A 17,347-nucleotide genomic window follows, 5' to 3' on the forward strand; every position below is an offset into this window, starting at 1 on the left:
GATAACAAAATAGCCTTTATCATTGAAGCACTTAAAAAAAGGAAGCAAATTAAACATATGTATATTCCTGTCACCTGTAACATCTAATGCAGCACTCCTTGTCTCCTTATTTCAGCACTCTTCTGTTCTCTGCTGCACCACTCTGTGAGCACTAACTTGCCTGTGATTCCTGTATCTACAGAAACACACACCTGTTACTGTGGTTACTCTTGTTAAACAAACCTGCACCCATCACATCACAGCTCTGTACAGGGAGTTAGCAAGGCCTATTAGCATCAAGGAATACTTAGGAACAACTATCCATCCAAAACGATATGACAAGTGACACTAGAGTTAAAAAATAGGATCTTCTTTGGATAAAGGTATCAACAATTCCACAAAAAGCAAAGGACACCAAGTATGCAGTTGTGTACCACATGTACAGTTATATATGTGCACATACATAGATTTGTATACATATGTATCATTAAATATTCTATTTTTTATATCCAGTCTGATTCTCTAATGCATTATACTAATGAATAAAAGGAAAAAGATTGCTTGCATTCAGCATCTTTAATAGATTAATTCTATTTTTAGAATGGCAACACAAAGAGATCAAGTCAAGGCTAAATTATCCATAGTTTGAGGCTGAACTCACATACATCCCATTTATTTATACTTGCTAGACAGTGCTGTAGTCTCTAAAAAAAGCACTTTCTCCATTTCTGCATGTACATTAATCTCACTTGCAACATAATGAAAAAATCTGGCTTTATCTCTCATGATTGCTTTTTGAAAAACAGAACAATAATCTGACTAGCAATTTGCTCATGCTGCAAGTAACACAGTCTATCTGTCCTTTCTAAACAAGAACACATTTAATCAAGTAACCTTAGACCATGCTGTTAATCAGCACTGGAATATCATTCATCAGTACCCTCTACCAGTTTAATTTGCTAAAATTATTAAATAGCTTATGGAATTACAACTATATAAAGGAGAAACTATGACACTATTTGACAAGAGAAATGCTAGACATAGCTCTTATCTCTGGATACGCAAGATTCTGAAAAAATTTTGAAAATCAGATTTACATGTAACATGAATTTTTCTAAAGTGAAAAATTAATGTTTAAACTAGGAAAAGAGATGTATTTTTTAAGACAATCTGTCAGATTTTACAGTGTTCCCTGAGTATTTATAAGAAAATAAGTGACTATATATAAAATGCATATGGCTAACAAATATTTGGAAAAAATATATAACCTTTGATTGCATAAGTAGCAATAGGATATTTGCTAGATATGGCAGTGGAGAATCCACCTGCCAGTATTAGCACCTGGGACATAAGGTGATGATTATAAAATATTACACATTACTTAATGTTAAGGTTTAGAATATATTAAAATGTTTTGGTCAAATCCTGTAAATAGGATACTTGATCTAGTAGAATCAAGATCCCACACGAGGGAATAAAAATCAACAATCTTTTTGAGCCCATTAGTCATACTGGTGCTGCCAGAGATTCAGAGTATTTGCTAACAACATTGCCTAAGCTAACTGTTGTGCATAGAGAGGAGCTCATGCTTACAGAAATCTGAAATTACATTCAAAGAGCATTCACTCAACTATCCCTCACAACTTGAGACATGAAATGTCATTAGCACAATGAAAGCTGTTCATCATTTAGCAGGAGTGGGTCTTTGTTTCTTAAACAGGAAAGTAAATATTTTCAATAACTGAAACAATTTCATTTTCAAAACAGTCACAGAAAATCCTAAATTGAATAACTTAATAGGGTGGTGGAGTCACCATCCCTGGATGTGTTTAAAAAAAAACTGGATGTGGCACTCAGGCTTAGTTGTGTTAGGGCATGGGTTGGAGTCAATGGTCTTGAAAGCCTCTCCCAACCTAGTGATTCTGTAATATAAGGTAGAACAGCAGAGAATTCAAAACTGTCAGATGACTTCTGAACTGAATAATGTATCATGTTACACAAACTACACAAGAAAAACTTAGCAAAATGTGGTTTAGCAATGAAAAAATTACTGTCTAATTTCAAAATACTGCAAGTCATCCCAAATCTGAAATTGAGGACATGTAGTATTGTAAGAAGAAAACAACCACTTCTTATTTTCTAATTAAGTACATCATCTCTCTTCTACACTAAACCCTCATTGTTTCAGACAAAGGGGTGAAACACAGAAGCCAATTCCATATACTGCAGCAGGAGAAGGCAGAGAAGAGAAAGCAAACTCTGGTTCATCAGCTAATATGGTGCAAATCAGCCAAAATAGCAGCGTCTACCCAAGGCTCCTGCCAGTCTCCTTTGCACTCCAAGTTTGGTAGAATCACAGAGGACATCCTCCAAAACTTATTCTTGCAAGTTCCCAACTTCATGTTCACCCCTTATTCATCATCTCTCTTTTACAGATTCATCCCCCTGGCTTAAGGTAACTTTAGTTTTGATGATGATACTCCTTTCCATTCAGCTTAGACCATAGAATTTTGGTTTTATACAGCAAGAAATAAATTACTGTTCAGCAAAATATAACAGTCTCCAGAAAGCATCTGCCTAAAGGTAATGAAGGCCGCATATTGATAAGGAATTAAGAGGAAAGCACAATTACCCTATAAACTTCTTAGGATGGACCAAATGTGTTACTCCGATCTTAATCATAAGTATTAGCTTCCTAATTCCTCACAAAATAGGAAACAACTCTAAATGAGCTGTAGTTCATTGAAATTTATTTTGTATACCTCTATAATATAATAAAATAAAAATAAATAAATAAAATTTCAAAATTAAAAATAAAAAATTAGACAAGGAAAGCCCCAAACCAAGCCCCAAACCAAAAAAATATATAAAAAAAAATTAAATAACTTTAAAAAATAATTTCAAATTAAATAAAAATAAACAATTTAAAATAAAATTTAAAATAACATACAAATTAAAACATTAAAAAAATATTTTTTTTAAATGTAATGTAATTTACTTGAGATCTTCCCAATTATACTGGCATCAGCAACAAAACAATATTTCCCCAAAATGGATAATAAACAAAGTAGATAAATGTTTAAAACAAGTGTATTATTATTAAATTAATCTTTTATTATAGACATACAGTGAAAACATCAAGCTATATTCACATAGCCCCTGAAATGCAGTCATTTTATTGTGGAAACATGTGTCCTCATCACTTGGATTAAACAAAATCCTTCACTAACTCTTGTCTCTAGTTTGTGAATCATCCAGAATAAGACAGAGACTGGACAAAAGAACAACAAAACAATCCACACAAAACCCTTCATCCAAGTCCAGCCAAACAAACTCAAGCCCATAAACTTTCCAACTACTACACAAGGAAACAGGACACAGGACATCTATTTCCACTAAACATGTTTCCGTAGCAATCCCCAAGTACAGATTTCCAGTGGTGTATTATTGCTCTTTACACAGCTTCAGGTCAAGACAGCTAGTTATAATAACATAAGGTTCTACCAAGAGATCTCTTATTATGTTGCAGCTCCACCCTTTCACATGAGAGAATGCAAACAAAATATTTCTCAGAGTACTCACAAATTCAAAAGAAATGCCATAATAATGAGTTTTCTTCTTTACACGATGGACTGGAAAGTACATAGAACAAGTAGGCAAGTGTTTGGGACTTGACACACACCACCATCACCCCTTTGTGCTAAGTGGAAAAACCCTGCTGTGATTTACTTCTGCAGCTTAGCAATCACCTTTAACACAAAACTGTAAGAATTTTCTGTTTTAAGGGCACTTCAAAATTTTTATCTTAAAATAGAACTGCATACATGGCTAGAAGTAGAGACACCAATTAGTTTTCAGTTATTTTCTTTCAACCTTGTTATTCATGTAAACAATTATAGAAAGCTAGAATTATTTTCTAAATGCATCACTGTGATGCAGGACCAGCATATTCTTCGTTCAGTCTAATGGAAACTTGTGAATTACTAGTGATTGAATTGTCAATCATTCAAACAAATAAATAGCTTTGCTCCTCCAAATTAAGCTTTCAGAAGATTTTCACAGCCATTTAACCTCAGCATCTCACTATTTTTGGGTTGTTAGTCCTGTCCCGTGCAGAAATCTTCAGATACTGGGAAAATTCTGAGATCCTCAAGTCAGTACTTTCCCAGATTCTCAAGCTGAATTTCTGAGATCTGGCAAGTATAGCCTTTTGCCAACACCTGAACACTGTTTAATACATCAATCCCAGCCAGGTAAACTGTTGTCTGAAAAATACTTAGAACATTACTTGCACAGGCAGTCCTTCAGTGAGAGACTTTCCCTAATTTGAGCTTGCCATGCTCTACATCCAATAGAAATAGCTACTTGAACAGGAGGTGCCTTTTAGAGCCAAACTCCCCAAGACAGTGGGTAAATGAACACTGAGAAGGCAGGGAACTGACAAAATCAATGTGGGATTCACAAGCCTTTGTGGGGCAACACACATTATTTTGGTAATGGAAAAGTAGTGGGTAGTCATAAAAGATTTCCTAACATGACAGCTTGTTAAGCTGCAAGTAGCCTACAAACCTGGGACTATTTTCTCTTCTTGGTGTTGCTGTGTTACATAAAGACTTTAAGAAGTCCTTCTCTCTCTAGCTGCTCATCACTGTACTTCTGAAAAGGGAATTACCTCCCAAATCTGCTGCCAATTTGCTGTGTAATGGACCCTAGCCTGTTTTAACAAGAAAGAAAAGTTGCATCAGAAGAACTAACTACATTCCTACTGTTTCTGCTAACTCAGCTTATTTTTATTCCAATGGGTAAGGAAGTGCTGATGTCACAGACCTTCAGGAAAATAGGAGTGCTGTAAAGACATGCATCTGGACTTCACATTCAGTTTCAGAAGGCTAAGGAGTTTTTGCTTTTCTTTTCCTAAATGGTGTACATAAAGTTGCTTGTTACTGCAGTATTGACCTGAGTATCATACTTGCCCGTTTCAAAAAGGGAATAGATATATCCTTTTGCTTGAAAGGTGTGTTGGAAAAAATCAGCTGGCAGATATTTAAAACCTTTCTGTAGATCCATACTAAGCACCACAAAGACCGGTTCTGTGGTCTGGTAAAATTACCAGTTCTGTGCTCATTCTGTGCTATGGACAGAGAGCTTTAGGAAAAGCACTGACTACTCTTCAAACCATGAGAACAATATTAATAGTAGCTTTGCACTGCATGTATACAATCTTTCCGTCAATATACTTTGATATATTAAAACACATACACAAACATACATAAGAGCTGCTAATTGTAAAAAATTGTACAAGCAACTGAGATTTATAATTATTAGGAGTAATTTTCTACTAATCTTAGCAAAGCTTAAGAAAACAGTCCTTGTGATTAGAAGGACAAAACCACAATAGTCCGGGAAAGCCAGTCTGCAGTAAATCATGTGTAGTGCATAGTGACAAACAGTATCCATGCTGAGGAAAGATGTTTAGGTTTGTGCTTTCTGTTAGAGGATTCTAAGAACACACTTAACAGATGGATGGAGAGAGGGTGTCCTGATAAATTACATACATCTCTGCTCCTATTTGAATTGTAAATACAATGTTGATACTACCTACCCTGTGAATAAGTTGCAGCACACACTTACATAATCATTTGCTAATGCAGTGTTGAAAAAAATGCTTGCTGTTAGAAGCATGACAAAGGGCTCTGAATGGAAGTAAAAAACAGTTAATATTGAATGCTATCTTTATAAACAGATTTTGATGGATTTAGCGCCAACATTTTTAAAATAAGAGACTAAAACTGCAATTAGGATATTGAAGGTCTTCAGTATTGAATCCCTTGTGAATTGCTACATGAAATGTGGAAGTTGTCCCTCAGAATTAATAAATTCTCAACTATCCTTTATGAATAGAAATTTTGAAAACATTACATCTTCCAGTTCCTTGAAGTCAAGTATTCAGCACAGTGAATATAAGGCTGGGAAGTTAAAATTAAAGACTGTTTTTAAATCTCATCCAGACTTGCACTCTTAGTTCAAGTGAGCCCAGTTGCATCCAGACGGAAGCTGGTAACATTTCCCATCTTGTGGGTTTGACTGATATTTTGAGTATATAATAGGAGGAGATTGGGTGGGCACAACCACCTGAAAGTACCATGGGCAGGAAGCACAGGCACAGGATGGAAACAACATCATGCAGAACAGGGGCAGCCCTAAGCAAACTGTCTTGTACAAAGCCTTGCTAAATTCTAAAGCCTCTTTATTTAGTGAGGGGAAAAGTGCAATCAAAAGGTTAAAGACTGCAGTTAAATAATTGCTATAGCCATGACCCCTGGGTTGCTGTAGCATGACACAAGGTCCTTTGCCCAGGGGCTGTCACACGCTGCTGCTCATTGCTGCAGGAGCCATCTTTTATGTGCTCACTGACACGTGGCAGGAAGTTACATGCAATGTACAGGCATTCACAAACAGAGGTAAAATCTTGTCTTCTAGCAGATCACAAATGTCTCATGTCTCCATGCAGCCTGAACAAGCAGAATGCCTCAACACACACGTACTCAAACCTTTCCTCTGTGTTACTGCACTCACAGGGTCTTGAGAGTTGTTTAAAAGAGAACAGCCATAAATTGTTTTCTATTACGTAAGCACCAGAACAGATTCCTCTATTGTACTCTTTTCATAGTACTCAAAAAATGAAGAAAGTGGTAAGGGACAACTGCCTTCGTGAATTGAAAGACTGCCAAAAATGCTTTGAACTAAGTGTGCTATAGTACTGTGATAGTTTCTTTTGTATCACAAAGCCATAAGAAATTTCTTTAAATTACTCATTAGGAGAAACAGTTTTGTCTTTGTGAAGCCATTTCTCTCAGTGCAGACAACTGTGATAGGGGCTCCCTCTAGTGTCTTAGCTCTGACACAAACTTGGAATTATAAAAGATTGCATCGGTCACTTGTAAGTGCCAACATCCTACTTAAGTTACCTTCTAAATAAAAGTTCACTGTTCATGAAAAACAAAAATCACATTTCCAGTTAAACAGGTTTATGTATTTGTACATATCAAATTCTTAAATCAGTGTAGTAAATGTTGTGGTTCCATATAACAAACATAAGATCAAAATATTATGTAATTACACATGTAACTTCACACTGAAGTGTAAAGGAAGGAAAACATTACATGAAATCCATTTTGAGATATTTTAAAAATCCAAAACTAATCTTAGAAGTGGATCCCCTATTTGTATATTAAAAAAAGAGAATCTTTTTAATACCTAAATGAATACCTTACATATATGCAAAAATATCTCTTTCCCCATGAACACCTTAAAGTTGTTTCAGTAATTCAAGTAGAATTCACAGCAACCTGGAGTTTAATCTTGCTTGATCCGGGTCAGTAGATGTTTTCCCCACTGATACAAGCATGAGAACACACAAGGTTCTCAAGTAGGTTATTAAATGCTCCACAATAACTAAATCAGGGCATTAAAAGTGTGCGGGTGGATGGACAACTTTGCCATCAATTAGTGAAATTGTATTAAAAGCCACACTAATGGAAGACACATTCTTGTCTTCCCCTCAGAAGCCCAAGCCATTCTTTTCCCACCAAGCACACCAGAGAAGCCAAGCTGAAGCAGCATGGATGGGCCAGTGGGCTGAAGCAGAAAAGACTTTGTTTTCCCTTCCTAAGCAAAGGAAACCCATATTGTGAATCTCAGGATACTGTCCCTGACACAATGCCATGAGCAGCTCCATGTAAATGTTTAGTATTTCTTCTTCCATATAATACAATCAGAAGTTTTGACAAAGCATGTAACAATTTCACAATAAATTGTTTTATTTCATTTTCTATAAACTGCTAAAAGAAAAGAAACAAACTGAAAAAAAAAACTCCACAAATTTTACACGCATAAAATCCCTATGCCAATCTAGCACTTGCCCAACCTTGTGTTTTTATATTTTTTGTTTCCCACTCATTGGAGAACACAGAGCTTTGCCTTGAGAAAAATATATTTTAGATATGACAGCCTCTTCTAGGACAAATAAAGCATTACCTGTAACCTGACAATTACATATATGCAATTGGCAGAGCTGCATATATAGGATATAACCAAAACAAACCTGTAGATTAGAATCTGTCATTGACAGAAATACAAAACATAAAGACTCATGCTTCCCTCACTTCCTAATGCTAGGATTCACACTCTCGTTTTGCTCCACAGTCCTCAGTATAAATATATTTTACTTTAAAAAACAAAAATAAACATTTAGCACATCACTAGATTAAGAGGCCTATTAAGCCCTCTTCAGAACAGTTAATATTTTTCATCTAACACTTTTTCCTTGCAATGTCCATGGAGCATTGCTAAGGCTGGTTTCAGTCATCCTCTGCAAATTCACTGAATCACACAGAAACCCAGAGTACTCTGGTGGGACCCACCAGAGCGATTGAGTCCAACTCTGAAGTGAATGGCCCATAGAGGGAAAAGGTACAATGAGCAGAGTCTGACACCTTCTCTATCTTAGTCTTCCTTAAATTCCTTGGCTGAGCACAGACCCTGGCTGTACAATCTCTCAAACAGTGGCACTGCCTAAAAGAACATGTTGAATGGCATCAGGCAGAGTCTTGGGCTTTTAGTACATACATGCCAGAGTTCAATCAGTTAACAGAACTACAGACTTAAAGGAACTAGATTCTAATAGGGTTTCTCATTTTTTTAATTAAGAACAAGACAAATAGAAATAAATACATGATGTCACATTTTCCTTTCTCGATTCTTCAGTGCAAAATTACATGGATAATTATATCCCAGATTTTCAATACTAATGCAGTCAACGCTTCTTTTAGTTTCAGCTATTAGTAAAACAAGCTAGCCCCCATCATTATGGGTTGGAAAGTATTGCCAAATATTGCATACATCATCACCTAGGTTTTCAAACACAAAATTAATTTACAACCTTCTACAAAGCTCAATTATCCTACAATTCATATGAACTGCCTTATATCTTTCATAGGTACTACAGGTCTCCACAGGCTGGGTAAATAATGGTGTTTGGGATTTTTTAGCATGCTTGGAAGATAATTTTTTGAAAAATAATCAAAGGAATAAATAGCTATCAATTTAAGTTTGTCCAGGGAGACCCCCTTTTGGTAGCTGTGTATTTTATGTCAAAGAGTTTCAGTCAACATTCTCTCTAATCCTTAAAATATTGCATCCCTCAATACAACATCAAAAATCACATTTGTATTTAGTCTGTGATTGAAGTAGTTTTATGGAAGCATCCTATACAAAATAAGAGCAAACAAATAAAGTGAGTAGTTATTCTGACCTGTGTGTCCAGAGAAGGACAATGAGGATGGTGGAAGATCTGGAGCAGAAGTCTTCTGAGGAGCAACTGAGGAAATTGGAGTTGTTCAGGCTGGCAAAAAAAAGGCTCAGTAGCCTTATCACTCTCCAGCTACCTGAAAGGAGGATGTAATAGAAGTTGGGGTCAGTCTCTTCTCCCAAGTAACAAATGAGAGGACCAAAGAAAATAGCCCTATGTTGTCCCCTTATTTCAAAAGTTCCCATACCTTCTCAGTAATCTCTCATGGGCAGCTCCTCACAGCACTGCCTCCTTCTTCATAGCCAACAACTCCAACTCCCTTCACAGCAGAACCAACAAATTGCATCTCTCCTCACAGCACAACCAAGAAACTCCATCTCTCTCCTCACCCAGCTAACCCACTCTTTTGTAGCACTCCTCTTCTTATTGGACACTGCTGTGGCCTGTTAAGGGCAGGCCTGTTCCTAATCTTTGGTGATTAGTACAGCTGCAGCTCCTCAGGGGTGAGACTACCTTCTGCACTATTTTCTTACATTCTACCCCCTCCACAGCCCTAAGTTATGCCATGGAAGATTTAGACTGGATATTAGGAAAAAATTTGCTGTTAGACTTCATGATCTTGGATGTCTTTTCCAACTTAGACAGTTCTATGATCCTAAACCACTTCTCTATTGAGCTCCTTAGGAAATCAGCAGCCACAAGAGCTAACTCACTATCCTACCTCCAAGCAGGGTAACTTTGCAGCTCCAAGCTCTTACTGCAGCTACTCCAGCAAACTGTTTTGCCTGGGGCTGAGCCAATGCAAATATTCTTAAACCAGACCAAGGCAGCTCTTCTGGGAGCTTTGCTTTGTAAGGTGCATGGCATGGAGTGCAAACAGAGAGATCTGAGCATTAAATTGCTCCCTCCTAGCTGGGATGAGTTCCATGTTTTTTCCCTTCATAGAGGATAATAGTGGAAAAACATCCCTTTCAACTGAGCCTGGTACTTTCTGATCCAGTGCTCTTCCATAGGCCCACTGTGCTGCTGAGGTCAGTGCAACTGGGTGAGCCCAACTCCCCTGTGCCACAGCCCAGTTCAGGCAAGTGGCTGCACTCTCACATCCCTGACTTCATCAGAGACAGTCCCGCCTGGAACACAGAAGCAAATCCAGGTGGGAGCTGAGCCTGTGTGGGACCCAGGTCCCACTGCAAGAGCACACAAACTGGCACTGCTCTCCTCCTGCCATGGTCCCAGGGCAGGACAGAGCTGCTGGAGGGCAGCCTCACACCTGCCATCCCCCCCAGCACAGCCAGCTTAAGCAACAGCAGGGCTTGAATGCTGAGAGTAAAGTTGTTTACTCTAAAGACAACAACAAAGCCCCTAGTAAATCCAGTACTCTTGAACAAATGCCAAGCAGTGCAAAACTGCTTACATACCTACAATAAATATCAAAGACAATCAGGATTGAAGCATGTTGATTTGCAATGTATGAATGATAGTTTACATAACAAAAATAAATCACAATAACTGGCTTCAACCACATTCTGATAAATTCTTGCATCAAGTGAATACATTATGGCAGTTCTGTAGCATTTAAATCTATGACCTTGATTGCACAGATGAAAGTTCTGCCAACATTCACAGACACATTTGTTTGTTTGTTTTTTGAAGTATAAGCCCTTCAGTGTAATCATGGTTTGGGTTGGTTTTTTTTCATATGCTCATGAATGCAAAGTGCTCATAGAACTGAGACCATGTGTGCTGAACAGTTTCCTCTTACTTTGAATAACATTTAATTCATAATAGTGCTAATAATAGCCTTTTATTTGCTTATAAGAAACAACATATTTTACAAAAACTTTTCACATTAAACATAAATCAAGAACAGAGTCAAAATCAAACATAAGCAATTTTTAAAATTCAGACACCACTCAGTAAAGAAGTTGAAATAACACAAGCTGTCCAGGGTTGTGAAGAAGCCATTGTGATAGTTCCCAGGGAGTTAATAAAATTACACCAGTTCACACCACAAGAAAAGCAGTTTAGGATCCACCCCAGCAACCAGACTGGGCATTTAAAACAGTGGGGTTTTGACTTTAGCACACATGTTTATGGCAAATGTCTCAAGTGCTGACTGAATTGATAGATGCTTTAAAAGCTACTGTTCCTTAGAAATCATTGCTTTATTACAATTTCAGCATATAAGTTATAACTATATGATGATTCAAAGCATGAAATAAGGATCTATTATGGATCATGAATCTAACAGGAGCAGAGGGAACAATTTAAAAGGAATACAGATAAAAATAATGCTGTTAACATTAGTTTTAAATTAATGAGGAAGTTGAGTTGGCAGTCATTCCTCAGGCTCATTAAAGATCTCTGAATATGAATCACAAGAAATTTCAAATAATGTATTTGGTTTATCCACTGGGAGTTTAAGCATTTTCTTTTCATTATGAGTAATAAATACAATGTAAACAAAGTAGAAATGCAAATAGATCAGTTTTAAATTCTCTGCACTATCTCAAAGGCTCAAACTGCATCATCCTGTACAGTCAGATGTATAAGCAATGTATATGACATACCAGTGGAAATGAATGCTTTTCCTCACAATGCCACCTTCAGAACCAAATTAAGTGTGATACCTAATGTAAAACCCCACTGTACTTTAAGACAGCTAGAATATAGGTTGAAGATGTCATGTTAACACAGAACCCAAGTGTATGCAATTTGGTGTTTTATCCATAATGGATAAACCTCTACCTGTTTGCAGTGTGGAAGGGACAGCATCAGCTCCCCAGACAACAACAGTCAAACACCTGATTCATTCTTCAGTAGTTAAATATTAAATAAAACCAAAAGAATGACCTATGTGAGGAACAGTTGCGTTTCTAGTCTGCAGACAAGCTGCCACAGTGTGTAGGAGAACACAGAGATAAATTGAGGATGTATGGTTTACACTACATGCTGCATGTTATGGTTCAGGTTAGAAGAAATGCAACAGCCACGAGGAAATACTGAAGCACAAAGACAAACAGAATGCAATTCTGATAGACTTGTACACCAACCCTGTGCAAATAACGCCATACAGCTTGCTCTGAAAAGTCACCCACTTTACAAGAATAATGCTCATTATGTCCAAGGCTATTTTTGTGAATAAGTGTTCAACAGTGAGACTAAAGATCACAGCCTGAGGCATTAATACAGAAAGGTACTAATCTTTAAATAACTAAACTGGTATACCCAAGCAGTCCCTTTCACTGCCTTCAACTAGCAAGACTTGTTATCTCCTAGCCTCAAACCAAATTTGCCCAATCACTGACTTTTTTCACCTTTATAACTTTTGCCTCTGCTTCCTGTGAACACATCTTTTCCCAGTCCAAGTAGCTAGATTTGGACTAAAGGGTCTACAAAGGGAATAACTGCACTCCATAAAGAGCACAGCACCCAGGTATAAACTCATCAACTGGGAGCAGAAAATCTGGGTTTCAGCCTGGAGCAAGTCACCCAGCCAGACATGCACACACACCAGGAGACCCAACATTAAGGTACAAGAAAGCTTTGCAGTGAAGGCAGGAAGCAGGAGAAACAGACTTGTCTCATTGTGTCCTAACTCATATTATCAGCTTAAAGTCAATAATTTGACTTTCTCTTCACGGGCCATAGCTGTAGTATGCAGTTTGTGGACATGGGACATCTCTGTAGTGCAATAGGAATGCTTTGTTTTGTTTCCAAACAGTGCCAGACAGCTCAGAATTGCCAAAAAGGGGCCAGTGCACCACACAAAGGGGCTGCATGTCAGCAGAACTAGAGCAGGCTGCTAAAACTCTGAAACCCCCAAAGGGAAGTTTAAGTGATAAAGGAGAAGCAGAAACCTCATCTTGTACAAAATATTGACTAAATACCGTGAATATTAAGAACATCTTCCATTTTTTTGCCCTTTTCTTGTACATTGACAGATGACTGACACTCTTTTCCAATGTGACACATCTATAATTTTTCAAGGTTTCTGCTTTTAGACTTTCTGAAGAGCTGTAATCTTGGGGTTTATTTCTGTTTTCTTTAATAAAAACTTCTTCAAGGATACTCAGACAGCTCCACCAGCTGCTACAATGCTGCTGTTTGCATGCCCCTCTATGTGAGGTCTCACTGCAGATGTGGAGCTTTTTAAGACCCAGTCAAGTTTATGGATTTGCATACAAATTAGTCACCCCATCCTTAAATTACTACTGAATTAGAAAAAACTCTTATGCCATTACAGAGGAAGGGAAGACAGGGGTGTTGGAATCAAATCTGTCAACATTTTTACCCTTTCAGCCAACTATAGTGAAGTCATCTCTGAATGCCTCTTCACCTAAGATGCCTGAAAATCCTGCAAAATATTGGCTCTCACAGCTTATCTGTCCTATTTTGATTTACAAAAGCACAGGTGTTAACACTATGTTCTTATAACAGTGTCTGTATATGTAAAACTGTGCATCAAAACAGTTATAAAGATTTCTGTGAAGCCATTAGGAAACAAAGTGAGATGCAAGGCCCTGGAATGTACAAGAGAAAAAAAACACTTTATAACACCATAGGCAGGAATTCAAAAATCAACAACTAGCAGACCACATCAGACAGAAAACATATTTTTGTGTTCAAGGTCTGTAAAGAAACCCCTAGACTGTGAAGAATACGTTACAGGAAACTTCTGCCCCCACAGCTATATACCTCATTTTATCTCCTCATCTTTTCAAAACTGGCACAAACCACCCTGCAAACAGCTTTCCAACTGCATCAGAGAACCTCCAAATAAACCTGGAAGTTCCAGACAAATACAGCTTTGCCTGTTCAATTCACCATGCTCCATTTACAGATTTTGAAAACCTGCTAACAAGGATAAGGAATTCCTTGTGAGCTCCTTTGAATGTTTAGGTTTTAGTTTGGATTTGGCAGGTGGCTTTCATCTGTGCAAGGATTCCCCAGGAATTTTGCCACTGGGAATGACTGAAGAGACATCTCCCTTCTGCTCACACCCCTTCTCCCGCCAGGAGACACAAGTTATGTGATTCTGGGAGTTCATGCTGACTCTTCAGCAGCCTGCAAGACGAGCTAGTCTGCAGCACTCTGGCCTGAAAGAGCAGTGTCTCATGACACTTTCAGCTCCTGAGCACCAAGGAAATAGTTGGGAGGAAAAGGCCCAACTGATGAACGGAATACAATAAAACCCAGTTCCTCGTCAATTACCCACCAAGCAATCTACACAAAGCATCAAACTGCAGCTTTTGATCTTTAAACTGTTAGCAAGAACAAGAAACTTCACTGACAAAAACTGGTCTGTTAAAATAAAGTTCAAAAAGTGCTAAATGAACAGAATTTCTGTTCAAAGTCCTCTTCATTAACAGTTATTGCATATTTCACTGCAGGGAAAAAATAAGCAAGTCCTTTTGAAAGCTGAATACTAATTTTAAAGCAATCAAAAATGCATAGATGTTTTAAATTAAAAGAAATGGCTTTCTAACATCTTGACTCTTTCAACAGAAGCAGATGGTTTATATTGCTTTACTGCTTAATTAAACATTTTATATATTCTGTAAAATGGTATTTGATGGCACCCTTTCCAACTGGCTTTCTAAATTTAAATTACAAAGTAATCTTACATATGTACCATATTAATCAGATAATTAAATAAAATATTCATATCTAATACCAGCTTACTGACCTAGCTTCTATCTTCTAACACATATGAAAAATCTAGTTGTCCACTGCATTCCTATTTCTTCTTGGCAGTAATACTAACTTTTTCCATAATTCTACTGGTTTCCTTTATTTTAAATAGTCCTAATTTAAAAGCCAATATTTTAGACTTTTCCTTTTTATTTCCTTTACAAAATCAGGATAAATAAGATGAAATATTTTATGAAATGAAATATTAAAACAAACACCAAACAAGATACAGGTTTGGATACTGCTGTAAAAGCTAGACGTGACTACTGATGAGTGTGAGAGGTTTGAGATAATGAAGAAGACTTAATGAATTCAGAAAGCATTTCATAAAAGACAAAAAGGGATGTTGTCCCCAAGTTCCCCAGGGGAAAACAAAATCAGATTACACAGCTCCACAAAGCCACAATCAGACAGTTAGCAGAAAAAGGAGGGATGAACAGAAAAAAAATTGAGCCTAGTGAGAAAAGTTCTCAAAATCCTTACGAAGTACAAATTTGATGTGGTAGTTCCAGCAAAAGGAAGGGTTTCACAATTATTATGTATAGCTCCTGGCATGACTTTATAGAGCTGATTCAAAACAAACAGTAGAAGGCAGAAATAGACAAAACAACAATACAGTCACTGAGCCAGGGGTTTTTTTAACTCACTACCAAAGGCAACCTTAGACTAGAATGGACTTCAGTCTGTTCTCCGGGTTTATGGATCAAAGAGGAGAGAAAAGGTAACAGTACGTGCACAAATGGCCCTGCTTACTTACACTGCGGCAGGGTCCTTACATAAGCAGGTGACAAATGCCTATCACAAAGTGCAGCATGAGTTAAGTGACTTGTGAGTCATGTGGAGCCATTTGGGACACGAGTCATTACACCCTTCATGAAAACCAAAGGCTCTGGGACTAGGGCACACTGCACATTTTAAGCTACAGCAGCTTTTCCTGGTGCTTCCTGGCCCCTTGTTCACCACACTGAAGCTCAGAACTCCACTTCAAGTCCCTCCTGCTTCCCTTGAGCCAAGGCCACACCACTGAGCAGGGGAGAAAACCAAAACATTCACAGATATTCCTTAATCGATGAAACGCTGCTATGTAACAGCACAGTTCTTTATGTATGATCAGCAAGGTGTACAAAGAGAAGCAACCCATCTAGACATGCAGACACAATTTCATAAAAATCAGCAGCTGCCAAAAAAAAAAACCACACACAATAAACAAAACCCAACAACAACACAACAACAAAACAACAAAAACCAGAAGCATTTTATTAAATCAGAACATCAACTTGAAAAAAAATTCAACAATATGATAAACCTAGGATAGTTAGGTGGCAAAACGATCAGAATCTTCAAGACTATATCAAAGCATTCACTCACCATCTCTTTTAATGCTCAAATCAGCCATTCAAAGACATTGACAAAATGAACAGCAGAGTAACTCATAAAACTTAGCACCATTAGGAATTCAAGCAAACTAATTTTTCAGGTACACTATACTGGAGCATATCTTTGTATTTGTTGATTCAATAGGTTTTTTCCCGAAAATATTTCACCACAGAAATTTATTCAGTAGCTGAAACTAAGGAGCAAGTACAAAATTAATTCCCTTTCAACAATGAGCCTTAGGTACTTCTATGTTACTTTAATATTGTCAAAAGCAAAAGTAGTCAGAACTTATGATCAATTCCACCTACACAAACGAGAGGGAGTGAATGAAGAGGTTGGACATAATTTCAAACAAAGCAAGTGCATAGAGGGGCACACGGTAAGAAACACTCAATTGTAGGCATTACAATATAATCCTGAATTGTCTTTGGAACAGAAAATACGTGCAAAGATTTCTTGCAATGTGTATGTATTTTATAACCTGCTTTTTAGGCCCAGCTCATTAAACAACGTACTCCTTTTTCTCCACAAACGGTGAAAACTGTTTAGTGCTTAAACTATTAAGTATTTAATGGTGCTTAGCCCTACGTGAACTTTTGAAAGAATTCCCCCGCAACCCCCAGAACACGCCGCCGCTGGCTCTAAGTCCCTGGAGGCTCTTCGGGCGGGGCGTGCGCTCAGGGCGCGGATGGGGCGAGAGCCTGCGGCAACCGCCCCTGCCCAGCCCCGCCGCGCTCCCCTCCGCACCCGCCGGGGCTCCCCGGGCCCGCGGTGCCGGCAGCAGCCGGGGCGGACCCGGCGAGGAAGGGGCGGGCCGGGGCCGGGCCGGCGTGCCCGGAGGGAGCGGTCGGGAGGAGCCGAGCCCCCCGGCCGAGGCGGGCGCGGCGGCCACGTCAGCCCCGGAGCCGCCCCGCCCGCCGCCGGCCCAGAGCCGGATCCCGGATCCCGCCGCCCTTCCGCCGGCGCCGGGGAAGGCGCAGCCGTCCC

At 38.3% G+C, this 17,347-nt stretch overlaps 1 protein-coding gene across 1 annotated transcript in view; it reads right to left on the reverse strand.

Moving 5' to 3' along the window:
- Window positions 1-9,311, reverse strand: part of PDE1A (phosphodiesterase 1A) — a 188,492-nt gene extending 179,181 nt beyond the window's left edge. Inside the window, exon 1 of the mRNA XM_063162266.1 lies at window positions 9,293-9,311. The gene's annotated coding sequence lies outside the window, so the exon portion shown is untranslated. The remainder of the gene's footprint in view (window positions 1-9,292) is intronic.
- Window positions 9,312-17,347: the final 8,036 nt, after the last annotated feature.

The sequence above is a fragment of the Melospiza melodia genome, chromosome 8, assembly GCF_035770615.1.
Source record: "Melospiza melodia melodia isolate bMelMel2 chromosome 8, bMelMel2.pri, whole genome shotgun sequence".
NCBI classification, from domain to species: domain Eukaryota; kingdom Metazoa; phylum Chordata; class Aves; order Passeriformes; family Passerellidae; genus Melospiza; species Melospiza melodia.